Source organism: Aplysia californica, unplaced genomic scaffold (assembly GCF_000002075.1).
Source record: "Aplysia californica isolate F4 #8 unplaced genomic scaffold, AplCal3.0 scaffold00138, whole genome shotgun sequence".
NCBI classification, from domain to species: domain Eukaryota; kingdom Metazoa; phylum Mollusca; class Gastropoda; order Aplysiida; family Aplysiidae; genus Aplysia; species Aplysia californica.
The window spans coordinates 1,369,449-1,385,015 of record NW_004797408.1 but is presented as its reverse complement, the minus strand read 5'-3'; the positions used below and the strand labels follow the sequence as shown (position 1 = coordinate 1,385,015).

The following is a 15,567-nucleotide window of genomic DNA, read 5'->3' as shown; positions in this document are numbered from 1 at the left end:
TTGTTTTAGTGTATAAAGTTCTAGTAGATACTGAAAGGATTATTTCCATATCAGGCAAGGGGCTTGTAGTCTGGCAAAAAAAAGTTGACAGTGAAAGGAAATACGCAAACATTCACACACTGCGATTGTTTTCAAAGTTCAATGTGTTATTATTTCTGTAGGGGTCTGGAGGAAATGAAAACACAAAAACAAAAATAGAAAGAGAAAACTTAAACACAGAGATAAAAAAGGGCAGACGTGCTGCTATTGTCAGGGTACATTGGTGTACAGAGTGCTACCTTCCCAGAGAAGAGGAAGGCACATGGACCACTATGACTTGCTGTTTAATTTTGACTTCTTTATTAGATTATGAGTATGTCATCCAAAGTGATATCATCAGAAAATGGGTTAAGTTATGATGATGAAAATTAGTAAACCAAAGAGACATAAATATGTAGGAAGAGAGGTAGACCTACTCGTATTACACCACAGGAGCTTTCTCTAGCTTTTTGTAATCCTTTTTTCTATGAAAAACGTGAAATTGTTGTTGCGCATGTGTGAGTGCTTGTGAGCATGTGCGCGTGTGTTCGTATGCATGCACGTGTGTAAGCCCATGTGAAAGAGTCCAGCCAACCTTGTCAGTCATAGAAAATATAATGATTTAATAAAAAAATTAGATTTCCATTGTGCACCATTAGTGCCATTTATAGGGAGCGATTAGACTACGCGAATACCTCACATGTACTGAATCATGTAAATTGTGAGTTTGGTTACTTCAAGATTCAGATTTATTGTATCTTCGACGTACTCATAATAAGTGAAAGGTTGTTGTGTTTTAAAAAATCCCATCAAGGCATATTATATTAGGAATAATGACGAAACCTGTATTTATTCGCCACATCTTTGGAGAACCGTATACCCATGGGGAAGCATGCAAGTGAAAGAAAGATAGAGAGCTAAGGCTTATACTCCTTCATTAGTTTCGCTTCCCATTATGAAGTAAGTAAAGGTAAGTAAAGTTATTACAAACCTAAGTCTTAATCAACGTAAAATCAGTATACTTATCAATTATATTTAGGTCACCCTTCGCGTCATACATCATGATTATCAAAACATGACGAGCCTGATAATTAAGACGCAATGTTTGTATCCAGAACATTTGAGCCTTACATGACAGTAAGTCGATCTTAGGGGATAGAACGACTGCATAAACATGATCATCATCACATCTGTGACGTCACATTCGATTCAGGGGTCGATGTTCGTATGGTACTCCGGTTCCCATAGCACAAATAGGTCATCGTTGTTCTTTTACTGCTGCTGCTCTTCCTCCTCCTCCTCCTCCTCCTCCTCCTCCTCCTCCTCCTCCTCCCCCTCCTCCTCCTCCTCCTCCTCCTACTACTACTACTACTACTACTACTACTACCTGTACGATTACTACTACTACTACTACTACTACTACTACTACTACTACTACTACTACTACTACTACTACTACTACTACTACTACTACTACTACTACTACTACTACCTGTACGATTACTACTACTGCTACTACTATCTTTCGACTCTCTTTCGTCAATTTTTAAGCTAGACTTTGGAGTGCCTCAAGGTTCAGTTTTGGGTCCAATCTTGTATACGTTATATACACAGCCGCTTGGAGCTGTGATTAGAAAGCACAATATGAATTATCACATGTACACTGACGATACACAGCTATATAAATCTGTTCCACCATCAGATGTTAAAACCTTGCTTACTACCATGGGTCTGTGCATTGATGACATAAAAAAGTGGATGGTTGATAATAAGCTCCAGCTTAATGAAAATAAAACTGAAATTCTTTTATGTTACCCAAAGAAAAGCCATATCCCCCTAGACTTTGATCATATTTGTACTGAAAATGAAAAAGTGTATTTTGATTCAAAATTGTCAATGGAACATCATATCAATTATTTATGTACCATTTTATTTTGTGAATTGCGTAGAATTGGTCATATGTCTATGTTTTTGAATGAACACTCGTTGAAAACGCTCGTGTCATCTTCCTTGTTTTCGCGCATCGATTATTGCAATGCTTTACTAGCAAACTTACCAAATACCACTCTTTACAAGTTACAACGTTTTCAAAATCATGCTGCTAGGCTTGTACTAAAGAAAAAGAAGAGGGACCACATTACGCCCATGTTAAGAACGTTGCATTGGCTTCCCGTGTCAGCTAGAATGTCATATAAAATTGCAATATTATGTTATAAATGTGTCAATAACAAAGCTCCCTCATATCTTAGTGATCTCATCCAGATTTATATTCCATCTAGATCACTAAGATCAGGCGATCAGTATCTTTTAAGAGTTCCTAGAAAAGGGGGTAAAAAAATTAGCTGAAAGATCGTTCGCCCACCTTGCTCCGTCAGTTTGGAACTCTCTTCCCCGACCCTTGAGACATACAACATCTGAGACTAAATTTAAGAAATCTTTAAAAACACATTTAATGACATCCTTTTTATGTCAGTAGTTTCATGTTCAATACAATGTTATGTAAATGACTATGTATCCATTTATGTGGCGTCGGTGACCTAGTGGTTAGGCTCTCGGACTCGCAACCGCAAGGTCGTGGGTTCGAATCCCGTAAAGGACCCGACGTTGTGTCCTTGGGAAAGGCACTTTACACGAATTTTCCTCACTTCACCCAGGTGGGAATGGGTACCCGGCTATAGACAGCGAAAGATATTGTCAGTTTGTTAGTGTTTGAACGCTTAATCAGCTGCTTGCACTGTATGCTTCCCGGGAAGCTGAGAATGTTTCGGAGTGTTCTATGGTCTGCTGGGGTAATAATATAGTGTAAAGCGCATAGAGCCTGCTGTTGAGCGGGGATATGCGCTATACAAATGCTATTTATTATTTATTATTATGTATTTTGTGAATTGTATTGTGTATATTATTTTATGCTCATTTCGTGACGATGTGTAAGCGTGTGCATGTGATAAGCAAGTAGATGTGTGTGTGTGTGTGTGTGTGTGTGTGTAAGTGCGTGTATGTGTGTGTGTGTGTGTGTGTGTGTGTGTGTGTGTGTGTGTGTGTGTGTTTTGCATACATGTGTGTGCACAAGTGTGCGTGTTATGTGTTCGTGAGTGTGTATGTGTGTGTTTGTGTGTGTATGTGTATATGTATGTGTGTTTGTGTGTGTGTATATGAGTGTGTGTATTGTGCGTGTGTGTAGCGTGCGTGAATATTGTTTGTACATGCATTTATGTAAAGCGCCTAGAGCTGTGTTTACACGGGAGTGGGCGCTATAGAAATGATCTTCATTATTATTATTATTATTATTACTACTGCTACAACTTCTACTACTACTACTACTACTACTACTACTACTACTACTACTACTACTACTACTACGATTCTGTAAAATGTCCGAAGTGACCAAACAAAAATAATAAAGTGACACAGAGGTCACCACTGTCCGGACGTGTTTGATATTTCACAACGCAACAACTCAGCTGAGATCTTGTGACCTCCAGGTTCGGCTGTCTTGCCCCATGACTACGCCTGTCTTTCTGGGATGACACCAGTTTCGATCGGACTTGTCTGAAGAGTTAACATAACGGATTCGCGGGCTCTCTCGGTGGTCACAAAGCGCGTATATAATTATGATGTTTGTGTGTGCGTTGCGTGGGTATGTTCGCGCTCAAATGAGAGTATATGTGGGTAGGCCTATGTGTGAGTGTGTGTGCGCGTTAGTGTGCATTTGTATTTGTGTGTGCTAGTTTGTATGAGTTTGTGTGAGTGTGTGAAAGAGAGAGAGAGAGAGAGAGAGAGAGAGAAAGAGAGAGCGGTGTGAGTGTGTGTGTGTGTGTGTGTGTGTGTGAGAGAGTGTGTGTGAGCGTATATGTGTGTGTGTGTGAGTGTGTGTGACAGAGAGAGAGAGGGAGAGAGAGAGAGAGAGAGAGAGAGAGAGAGAGAGAGAGAGAGAGAATGAGAGAGAGAGCGAGAGAGAGAAAGAGAGAAAGAGACAGAACGGTGTGAGAGAGAGAGAGAGAGAGAGAGAGAGAGAGAGAGAGAGAGAGAGAGAGAGAGAGAGAGAGGGGGGGGGGAGATAGAGACAGAACGGTGAGAGAGAGAGCAAGAGAGAGAGAGAGAGAGAGAGAGAGAGGGGGGGGGGAGAGAGAGAGAGAGAGAGGGAGGGAGGGAGAGAGAGGCGTGGAAACGTTGAAAAAAATGGGCTACCGTTGATGCGTACAAAATGTGATGAAGAAAGAAAAAAGATTTCTGATGGGTAACTGGGAAGTGAAATCAAGTGGAAGATTGAAGAGGTCACAGAACCTCGAAACGCGATGACGAGGTAACAAAAGACAGGACAAACAGAGTGAGTAAATAGTCAAATACTCAAGTCTTGTAGGCGTGTTTTAGTCTGTGGAGTTTCTACTCATGAAGAAAAATGTAGATTACCGTGAACTTAAAGGATATCTTGATCTTACAAAATGGTAGTTTTTAACTGCAGTAACCGAGTTTCATGTCTCCAACATTTGGGTGTAGAACTAGGCTTTGGTCTGTTATTTAATCAAGCACTGCAAGCAAACAGATCTTGAACAGAAACTTTTCAAGAGAAAAAAGTGTTTGTACTATGCACTATTGAACATCGAAAGAAGAGTCTTTAACCAAAGTGTACTATCTTTGCTTTAACATAACCGGCATACTGATTTGCGCATCTAATCTAGCTTTGAGAAATTCTGCCACACGTAATTCTTGTTCAGATAGAAAACCCAGCTGTCCGCCCAGACCTAACAGAGACACACTGATATGGGCTAGCGTCAACTTTTCAAATAATTTTAAACCTGAGCTGTCGAAACATTACTGAACCTGATGTTTTTATTAATCCCTGCAGTCACATTGAATGATGTGGACTATCAACTAGTTCAAGAAAAAGATACACCCGTTCAGACATGTTCTCGATTACAATTAGTTTTAAACTAGACCCGAGTCCTCAAAAAATCAAAAGCATTTCCATATTGGATTGATTGCAATTGAAACCATGTTGCTTCCCATTACCTTCTCTGCTGCTTTCACTTTACAACGATGGCATTGCTAACTGTATTGGAGCAGTCATGGGTGCAGACCTTTCAAAAGCACACGCACGTATACTACTCTTTCTTAAAGTGCCAAACAGTAGTTGTCTTTCGAGGCATACAGTTCATGCGGTAAACCAACTGTATTTTTAAAAATAATTATGCGATTGCATCTTTTTTCTACCCGTGTTATTACACTCGTCTACGTGTGGGCACCCGTCTGATGTACATGAGCGTAAATATATATTTTTACATGTAATTATATAAGGATAAACGGTTGAGCGGGTGTATGGGCTTGTAACAGTTCTGATGAATGGATGGACAATCGAGTGGACGGGTATGTTGTTGGTTCTGAGATACGAAACAGTGTGGAATCAATAATACTATCTCCATCTCACATCGCCCCTTCCTCAGAGCCCTAAACCACTTACATTCATCCACCCACCCTCTCCTTTTTAAAGAAAAAGGGGTAAATAGAAAATGGGAAAGGAAAATAAATAGCTCGCGTTTTGCTTCCACCAAAGAGTACCAACAATACTCGTGGCTATGGCGCCCACCTGAACCCTGACCCAAAGGACTACCACGTGACATGCTGTGGCTCGCTGGACCAAGCAGGAAGGAAAACACTGTCCATGTTAGTTTGTCAAGTGGGCTCAAAAGGTCAGCGCGCGAGCTCTTGCTGTGGGCTAGAGATTTCACTTACGCTAAGAGAAATGTATCTGCCTGCTTGGTACTGCGCACGCTGAGGAGAGCGTTCTTGTTGTTCTGTAGTCACAAGGTTCTATCACGACAAAAATGTTAGACAGATCACGCCTTTTTGTTTCTGAGCCCACTCAAGGTGTAATAATATGGTCTCAACATGTTACTCCAGTCTCGGAAGAGGTGTTTTCATACGGTGATGATGGAGCAGTATGGTCTTCCAGCGCGAGTAAAACTATGTACTACACTTGCGGAGAAATTGGGACAGGCACTGTGTCAGTTTCCCCAAGCACAAGTTGGAATGAGAATTATGAGGTTTAAACTGGTATATTAGAATTTAGAAAGGCAAAGCGATGAAAAGTAAAGAATGGATTAATAGAGATACACATCATAGTTATAATGGAAAGAAAAAAAATCACCCCTTAGCAAGTCGGAAAGTGTCCATCAGCGTCTTGATCCCACGTGTTATAATATTATGCTGAAAGCTTTTTAACTTTCGCGTTGCCAGAAAGGTCAATATTCAGTTTCAAGTATAAATATGGAAAATGTACACGCGTGGCTTATAGCCTTAAGGCACGAAAGAACCCGACGCCCCTTTTATGATAAAACATTAATATAGGCAGACAGGTACCTACATGAGCATAGATATAATGTCTCATCAATTTGAAACATCACACCTGGCTTTCAAGTTATTCAATTTCTTTACAGAAACATAGAAGAAAAATATCCAGATAAGTACTCAAGAGTATAAATTTACAGCCCGAGGCAGGCCCCTTTTCTGCTAAATGATTTATCCTCCCTGATCGTAGAACAGGTCAACGTTATAGAATACCGATATTCTTACCAATATCTTTACTAGAGAATAGGCTGAAATGGCCGCAGGTGCAGTAGATGCTAAGTGGGTGAAGTCAGAAATGCATCTAATGGCACTTGGCCAAAGCAGTGATAGTCAAAGGGACAAAGCATAGGCAACTTGGCCTGAAAACAAAATGTGGTACCTACCCCAAGCAATAATAAATAGTCGCCCACATGCTGAGTGAAAAAGCAAGCATTTAGTGGGAGAGAGATGGGGGGAGAAAGGGAGAGAGATAGAGAAAGAGAGCGAGAGAGAGAGAGAGAGAGGGGGGGAGTGAAAAGAGACACAGAGACAGAGAGAGAGAGAGAGAGAGACAGACAGACAGACAGACAGGCAGGCAGGCAGACAAACAAACAGACAATCCGACAGACAGACAGAAAGAGAAAAATACATAGAGAGGGAGAGGTAGAAAGAGAGATTATTATCCTGACTTCGATAGATCTTTTTGTTTACCCTTACTAAAGGTGAGATAATAATATGAACCTCCTCTGTCAGAGTTATTCCTAGATCATCCCAGGACGGAGCAGTCTACGTATCAAATATTTTTTAAAGTTTTCATGGCTGTACCTTCGTTTCACAATCGTTCATATACATCATCGTTATCTTGGTTCCTTCCATTGCTGTTGTTGGGTTTTTTTTTAAAATCTGCCTCGAACATCAGTTTATCTTCTGACAGTGCCAGTAGTGTGTGGCAAGTGGGCGCTATAATGTGACCATTTCCTAGTTCCTTTCTGCATTACTCTTGTCCTATTTTGACTCTTGATGAAACGTGGTGGTTGCTATGCCTAATCCATGTTAACTGCGTCTCAACATTATGATTTGTGTTTTTCTTTAGTACTTGTCGCTTCTGCTATACTCGGGCTGAGAATGTTTGTTCAGGAAACGACACCCACGGGACTTCAAATCAACATACTTTGTAGCTGTACTGGTATTGTTAAGGTTTCATTATTATGCTTCCAGGTATTTCACAATATTTTGTCTAATTAACACATTTAATTTCATCTTGGTACTGTTCCGGCTCTGACATGATTATACGGATTTCCATCATTAAGGTAAGGACAAAAGTGTATATTTTGTGTAATAATGGCCGTCGTTTGCAAAGTGACTCCTACAGCTTCACTCATCACGGTATTATTTGCACAAGGTCGTCAATTAGCTCGTAGCACATGTACAAAACACACAGTGTGAGGGAAAAGAAATAAACGAAAAGGGTAGGCCCAAGGGAAGTAGGTCAGATGAACTCCTTGACTCTGATCATCCTGGAAGGAATTCAGTGCATTAGGAGCCATGGTCTTTAACAATGTTGCTCTTTACGTGGTTTATTTCAAGATCTCTTCCAAAGCCGTATTGATTCTATGTGTGGCAGTGATTCAGGGCAAAGAAACCAAAACCTTCACTGTCTTTTTTTCTGATGTTTATTTAAATAATATGATTGAATATTTTAAAGCCCAGCTGAGTCACAGCCACGCAATGTATTGCCAATAAAGGCCCCCTAGAACCCATTGCAGACAATTACACATTACCACTTCCATCCTTCCACTTTTACCCGGATTCTTAAGGCTAGGCCAGCTTCGTAAATTAAACAAAACCAAGCCAAACGAAGCTTACTTTTCATTACCACGTCCATTTGAGCAACTGCATGTGATATCTATATTATGAACCAGTCATATCAACTTTTGCACAGTATTATTCGTACATTGAAAGCAATAACTGTAACGCAGTCCCCACAATTTTGAAGACAACGAAAGGAGAAAGTCTCCTTTCGCAATTAACAATTGCAAAAGGATGACTCAACAATGGTGTGCATTCAGGAAGAAAACATTTAAACTAAAAGCTCCAAAAACAAAGCTAAAATTAAACACTATGAAAGCCCTGGTCTGTGGAATCTAGAAATGGTGGATTAAGGTGTATCTGCTGTTGATTCTTTGTATCTTTAGCATGGTAAAAACCTTTATAAAAAGACCAAGTTCTGTTATTTTAGAAGTCAGGCTGCTTCTACCCCTCTCACAAGGGCTGGACCGGGCTGAGTACTTAAAACACCATTTCATCAGAAAGAGGGGAAATGCTCAAGAGAACACATACTTCATACCTTTTTGTGGGAAACCGAAGAGCGTCAACAAAACACCAAAGACTCGAATATCTCAGCTTAACTTTAAAACAAAAAACAATAACAACAAACTCTCACGTCCTAAAAGAAGAACGTTCGTGAGAATCGGGCATGGACTAAAAGTCCTGCCAGTGACACGAGTGTTGCTAAATTAACATTGGGCGTTGTGGCACTCTTGGTAACGAACGTGATGGATATGAACACGTTCATGGTCTAATTCCTAGGGGGTGTATAATTGTTCTCTCCTTCGTTCAGATTTGTATTGTTCTTGGATCGATTCCCAGTCTTGAAACTGACCTACTATTGCTCTATAGGTCGTCTAACATCATCAAAAAACAAACAAACAACAACAACAAAAAGAGATACCCTTTTTAAGTCCAATCAAAAATATCTTGAGCATTGTACGTGAGTGTCATAAGCGCTCTCTATCGGTTTTTTTAATAGAACAACTTAGGGCTATATCAGGCGCCTCCTATCAGTCTTTATAACACAACTCAGGAGTATATCAGGTTTATACATGACGTTTTGGAAATGCTAGCTATGGAAACACTGTAAATATTACTTTTACGTTGTCCTCACCTGAACCAATCGATGTCTTCAGGCGGGTAGTCCTTGATGGTGGCGTTGCACACGAGCCTGAGTCGATCTCCAACGTCCAAGAAGGTGGAGCCGGAGATCTGGATATCTGGCAGGAAATGAAAAAGTAACGGTTCATAATGTCCTTGTCATAATAACGAGGGCAAAGAGCCCAGTGAAACTTGACCCGGGTGGAGAGACATTTTTCATTTCCTGGCTCCGACTCGTCTTTCAGAGCGTCAGCTCGTCTGCGTTTCACCAAGTTCAAGTTACAATTACGTTATTAATTTTTTGTTGCTGGGTTTTGATAATTTTCAGAAGTATTCTCTTTAGGCTGGGTTCTTCGTATTCCGCCGCAGGTGGCTTAACTTTTTGAAAGCATTGTTTTTTTTCATAATTGTTTTGGTGTGGGTTTTTTCTGTTAGTCGGTTTATTATCTCCGTGCACTTCTCTCTGAGTCTTGCTATAAGTACGTTAACATCTCTTTCTCTCTTGTTCCTCTCTGTCTGTCTGTCTGTCTGTCTGTCTGTCTGTCTGTCTGTCTGTCTGTCTGTCTGTCTGTCTGTCTACCGATTTGTCTTTCTGTGTGTCTGTGTGTCTGTCTCTCTCTCTTTCTCTCTTTCTCTCTCTCTCTCTCTCTCTGTCTCTCTCTCGCTCGCTCTCGCTCTCTGTCTCTCTTTCTCTCTCAGCCTAACTCTCTTTTTCTCTTTCTCTCTCTCTTTCTTCCTTCCCCCCCTCTCTCTCTCTCTCTCTTTCTCTTTCTCTCTTCTCTCTCTCTGAACTCTCTGCCCTCTTGGTTTCTTTAATACACTTTGGACAGTTTATTACAGCGCAAAAATACCTGGAAACTTTAGTTCTATTCAGTTTCACAAGCGAGTCCAGGAAATTATTTTCTCCTCTTGTCCCTCATTTCCGCTTCACACCATTGCCTCTTCCCATCAATCCAAACATAATATTAAAGAGGTACTCGTAAATCTCCATCGTAGTGACGAACAAGTGGTTCAGGGTGTATCCTGTTATAGGAGATTTTGTTGATCTAATTAAATGCAATATAATATAGCGTATGTTCTTTTAAAACGTAGACGTGGTGACGATTTCAGCAACACTGTTGAGCATTTTTATGATAAAAGAAAGGCATTTGCAAGGGAAAAAGCAAATTGTATTTGCCTCAATTTAGATTTTTAGGAAGCAGCTGTTTTAAAACTGGCAGAGAGGGACACAATATATCCCTGTAGACAGAAGAATGTATTATACGATAAAAAGGTACATACTTGGGAATCGAGCTCACATCTCCAGAGCGCAACAAACAGAGCTTAGCTCCACCTCAGTTATGTTTATCAAAGTAGAGAAGAAGGACCCACTACTAATAGACAAAAAGCTAAAGGGCAATGTGTAGATCAAATGCAGTCGATTTGAAAACGGATTTGACAGGCTATGTTTTGAATTTTTAAAAAAAATTACACATTTGTACACCTTTCTCGTCTTCAGACTCTTACGGATGTAACAGAACAAAGGAAGAAAAATAGAACAAAAAAAGGGGGGAAATATTTTCGTCTTCATTGCAAAGGGCATCATTTTCTTAGCGACAAAGCGATCACGCCCACTCAAACTCCCATCAACCTAAAACAACAAGTTACTGTTTCCTCAACAAAATTAGGTCACCTACATCCATAATAACAAAACCAACGATGGCAGCTATAATACTTGTCGTTATTTTTCCAGTTTTGCATAGCAAAAGAAAATAGATAGTAACAATAGTTGACTAACGAACCACAATATTATTGATATTCAGATACACATTTCAATAAAATAAAAAACAAAACACATGTTGGCAGCTATGGTATGAGAGAAAAATTATACCAATACTAAATTTACTTTTTGATTTGTATGGGGTTGGAGAGAAAGTGAAAGGGAGTCAGAGATTATAGCCTCTCTAGATTTATTCCAACGGTACCTTTTGCAGAGATATCTCGGCCCATTTCTTTGCACCAGTGCACCGATCGCGGTTAAGGCTTGGCACGACCGCATTAACCTTTCGTTGTTACAATATTGGTGTCTTTTGGATGCCCAATGTACAATGTTATTACATTGTATGATATTTTTGTAAACTCCTCAGAACGGACAAATGGACCTTTCAAATTCATGCCGCGATATTAGTGTTGGTAAGGGTCGACTGAATAATGGACACAACAAAAGCGGTCATCAGGGCAACTCTTGTTTTTGAGAGGTTTGGAAAAACATCTCTTCCGTCAATTTTACGAGAAAACATTGATAGTTTATGGACAAGATTCATTACCAAATTGCACTATTTATTTGGTGTAACATTATGAGACCACAGTGGGGAAATGACAACACTCACAGAGATAAGGTATGTGATTTTTTTTTCACAGAAGCACATGGGCAACTGTAGCTCTTTTCCCGTACATGTGGTTCAGTTGTAAGTATATTATGGGAAGTCTCCCAGGCTCGCTCTCCCTCTAGAGACTTCAAACCGCGAGATGTGCGCGAGAACGGAGATCACACGCCGAATAATTCACTCGATCTATATCCCACTAAACAATAACGTAAAGGGCTCGCATGTTTCTGAACAGTTCTTGATCACAATTGCAGCAACTATTCGTCAGCAACACTGAATAAATATATTCCCAGAAAACCGTTTATCTGCACAATATAACCACATTACAGTCCTAGTCTATATGGGAAAGGGCTCGCAGAAGACAGAACAGTATATTGTACATCCACCCACTCTTGCCTTTGGCTTATTCAATACTGTTTTACTTTAAACAAATAACAGGAGAACCGTGTGTAATTAACGATGTTCAAGTAGGTCCAACCAAATGGCTTGTATTCAAACCTGACTTAGGTCATTAACAGTCTTAAAAGAAGACGACATCGCTAGGTTACATATTGAGGAATGAGCAATACCAAGGAGGCATTTACACTTTTCAATTGAGACGAATAACCAGACGAAATCAAATCGTTATTCGTAAGCAGTGTTGAGCAACCCTGCGCCGCATTACAGCAGAAGTGGCGTCGTAATGCGTCCCAAGAGGACGACGACAGCCATCTTGAAAGAATCAACGACTTGGCACATTCAGCAAGCGCCATGTTGCTGCGAGGGGTCCTATTTTCCATGCTGATCTTTGGGACCGGGATTCTTGGCTGAAGGTTAATTATTTGTTTTCGTTTCTCGGCGCTCTCGCAGATCCGCATAAACATTTACATATTACAAAAAATAACCTGGCGTTTTATATGTATATATAATATTATGTAAGTATTGTTTTTTTTTCATTTTGCTCTAGATCTCTGTTTCTGTCTGTCTGTCTGTCTGTCTGTCTGTCTGTCTGTCTGTCTGTCTGTCTGTCTGTCTGTCTGTCTGTCTGTCTGTCTCTCTCTCGATTAATATATCTCTTTCTTTATATCTCTGGTTATCTTTCTCTCCCTCTCTATGTCACCCATCTATCTCTGCCTCTCTCTCTATCCCCCAGTAGATCTCTCTCTATTCCCTCTCTATATATCTCTCTCTATGTGTCTCTCTGGGTGTGTGCATGTGTGTGTGTGTGTGTGTGTGTGTGTGTGTGTGTGTGTGTGTGTGTGTTGTGTGTGCGTGTGTGTGAGTCCCTTTATATCTCTTCCCTTGATTTTACAACTCAATTAATATATGGGTTTCTTGCACCTTATTTTTCTCTTGACTTCTTCTATTGCACGTTCCTATATTCATAAATTAGTATAATGCCTCTTCAGTTTTCCTTATTTTTCTCCGACACATCTTCAACCAATTTTCATATCTCCCTTTTTCTCGCACGCCAAATTTCCCACTGTCGTCCTGTGTGCTTATTTATATTCCCCAAATATACACACATGCATTCCCTATATTATCGTTCCATAATTCTTTTCCTCTTAATATTGTCTGTATTTGAGATGCATTGGAATGAATGAAACTCGATCAAAACCCGAAAAAACAGCTCCCCGACGCTATATAATTATGACTTAAGCTATTCCAGCCAATAACAGAAAATCTCGTAAGACAACAAAAGATCAATACTTGTGGCTCTCTTTTCTTGCCCATATTTACATTAATTAGATTTCCAATTTCGAGCAAAAAACAATCCTGCCTGTTCTATACGGCTAGAAAAGCTATATTGATGCAGTATTTGGGCAAAATAGTGTCACCCTTTTTGTTTCCTGCACAAAAATTATGACCAAAACCCCCTCATGTAATAAGATTTCAGTAAAGTAGCCTCATCGGATTTAGTAAATAGCTCTGTAGAAATGGATGAATATTATTCTATGAACATCCATTTTCATGGGATGGAATGTTGGATTCCTTTCTGCTCAGATTGGGCCCAACAGGCAGGATCGAAGAAGCCCATCCCCTGAATAATCTAAATTGTGTCGAAGGGTATTTTTTTCCATTTTCAAACACTTACAATTACAATCTTGTTATGTTTCCATCCTTCCGAATGCAAAGGGCACGAACATTATATCTACGGCGTTCAAAGTTTAGTAAGCTTACCAAAGAGCAATACTTTTCCAAAAAGACGGTTACTATTTTTAAAGAACAGAAAATTCTGTACAAATACGAGTTTGGTGATTGCTCCTTTTTAGAGCTCTACGAACCCGTCAGCAACATAATATGAGAGGCAGCGTGGTGGAATCAGGCTCTCGTCAATTTTTGGGCATATTGAGTTATTGGTATCATCTTAAAGCTTGTTCATTTGTCTTGCTTTCAATGAAAATATTATCCATCCATCTTCAATAGATGTGGAGATATTTTAGATTGAAGGACGAGGTGGTCACCAGATTTAAGAGTCAAAATTATCGAGAAAATGGCCGCCAAAGCTTGGTAAATTCCAAAGCTGGAGAGTCCATGGAAACTGTAAATTTATAATTTTGTGCCTTTAATCAACGTTTTCGGTGAAATCCACAAAGGAATGTGTTTGTAAAAAGACATAAAAGGTGTTGAGCCAAAAAAATTTTTAAAATAAAATTTGCTAAGCAGGGAGAAAACTGCTGTTTTCTTCGATTTCATTATTTTGACGAGAGCCTGATTCCACCACACTGCCTCACATATAGCTTTGCGTCAAGATTTTTGTGGTCTCGTAAAGGAAAAATAAGCTATTCAGAAGCGGTGCCTACGTCAGTACACTTCCGAGTCAATTGAAAATCTTAAAACAAAACCACACGCAGGTCCAAAAACACACTGCAGGAGTTATAACTCAAGCTCTCTTAAACCGGAGACAAGTGTGTTGTCAACTGAGCTAACGAGGTGGGTATCCTTGACAAAGAATTGCACGTCATAGCAGTAAACTTATACAATGTCTCATGGTTTCCCCAAGCAACAGGAAGCACGTGAAACTGCAACGGACTCATTTATCACATCGCTGAATGAGTTCTTCAGCTCTTTGTGCCACCTAATCGCCTGTAAGCCGTGTACTCCATTTTTAATGTGCCAACACATTAGAGACCCATTGTTGGAGGCCATAAATTCTACATAAATCCTTGAGAGATGGAGAAAAAGAGAGAGAGAGAGAGAGAGAGAGAGAGAGAGAGAGAGAGAGAGAGAGAGAGAGAGATAGAAAGAGAGAATGTGTGTGGGTGCTAAATTGTGTGAACGTGTATGTATATGAACGTGCAAGTATGTGCGCAGCACGCACGTTGTGCATGCTTGACAAACGAACTTAAAAAAGTTGTTTTTGATTGCGAAACAAAGTGACATTTTGGCAAACGAATTTCTCTACTTCACAGGCAAACACACCTCATTAACACACTCACAAACAAACTGACAAACACTTGCGCGCGTGATCAAAATTTGTGACTCTCTTAACAATCCGACTCATGAGAATTCATGAATTTCTGATAAATTCTTTCTGAGACTTTAATCTGTGAAATTGTGTTCCAGGCATGCCAAATACCCGTTCTTAACATTCCGTTTCTCAGAAAGATAATTGCTTCCTCGTTTCGGGTTTACCACCCTGTCCCCTCTTTTTGTCTTTGTGCCTGTATGTCCATTTGTTTATTTGCCAGTCTGTATCTGTCTAATTATTCTTTCTAGTTTGTGCTGCTAATAATCATGCGAACACATAAGCACACGCACATTCATGCACACACGCCCATGCGCACACACACATATACATCCACATAAACACACACATGCACATGCACACATACACACACACATGCACACACACACACTCACACACACACACACACACACACACACACTCATACACACATACATACACACACGCTTACATACAGAGGGACATACACACATACATACT

General features: G+C 40.0%; 1 long non-coding RNA gene across 1 annotated transcript in view; it reads right to left on the bottom strand.

The window, feature by feature from the left end:
• The window catches only part of LOC101864521, a 60,409-nt gene that overhangs the window by 41,908 nt on the left and 2,934 nt on the right, over positions 1-15,567 (bottom strand). Inside the window, exon 3 of the long non-coding RNA XR_001184772.2 lies at positions 9,287-9,392. This is a non-coding gene — a long non-coding RNA (uncharacterized LOC101864521). The remainder of the gene's footprint in view (positions 1-9,286; positions 9,393-15,567) is intronic.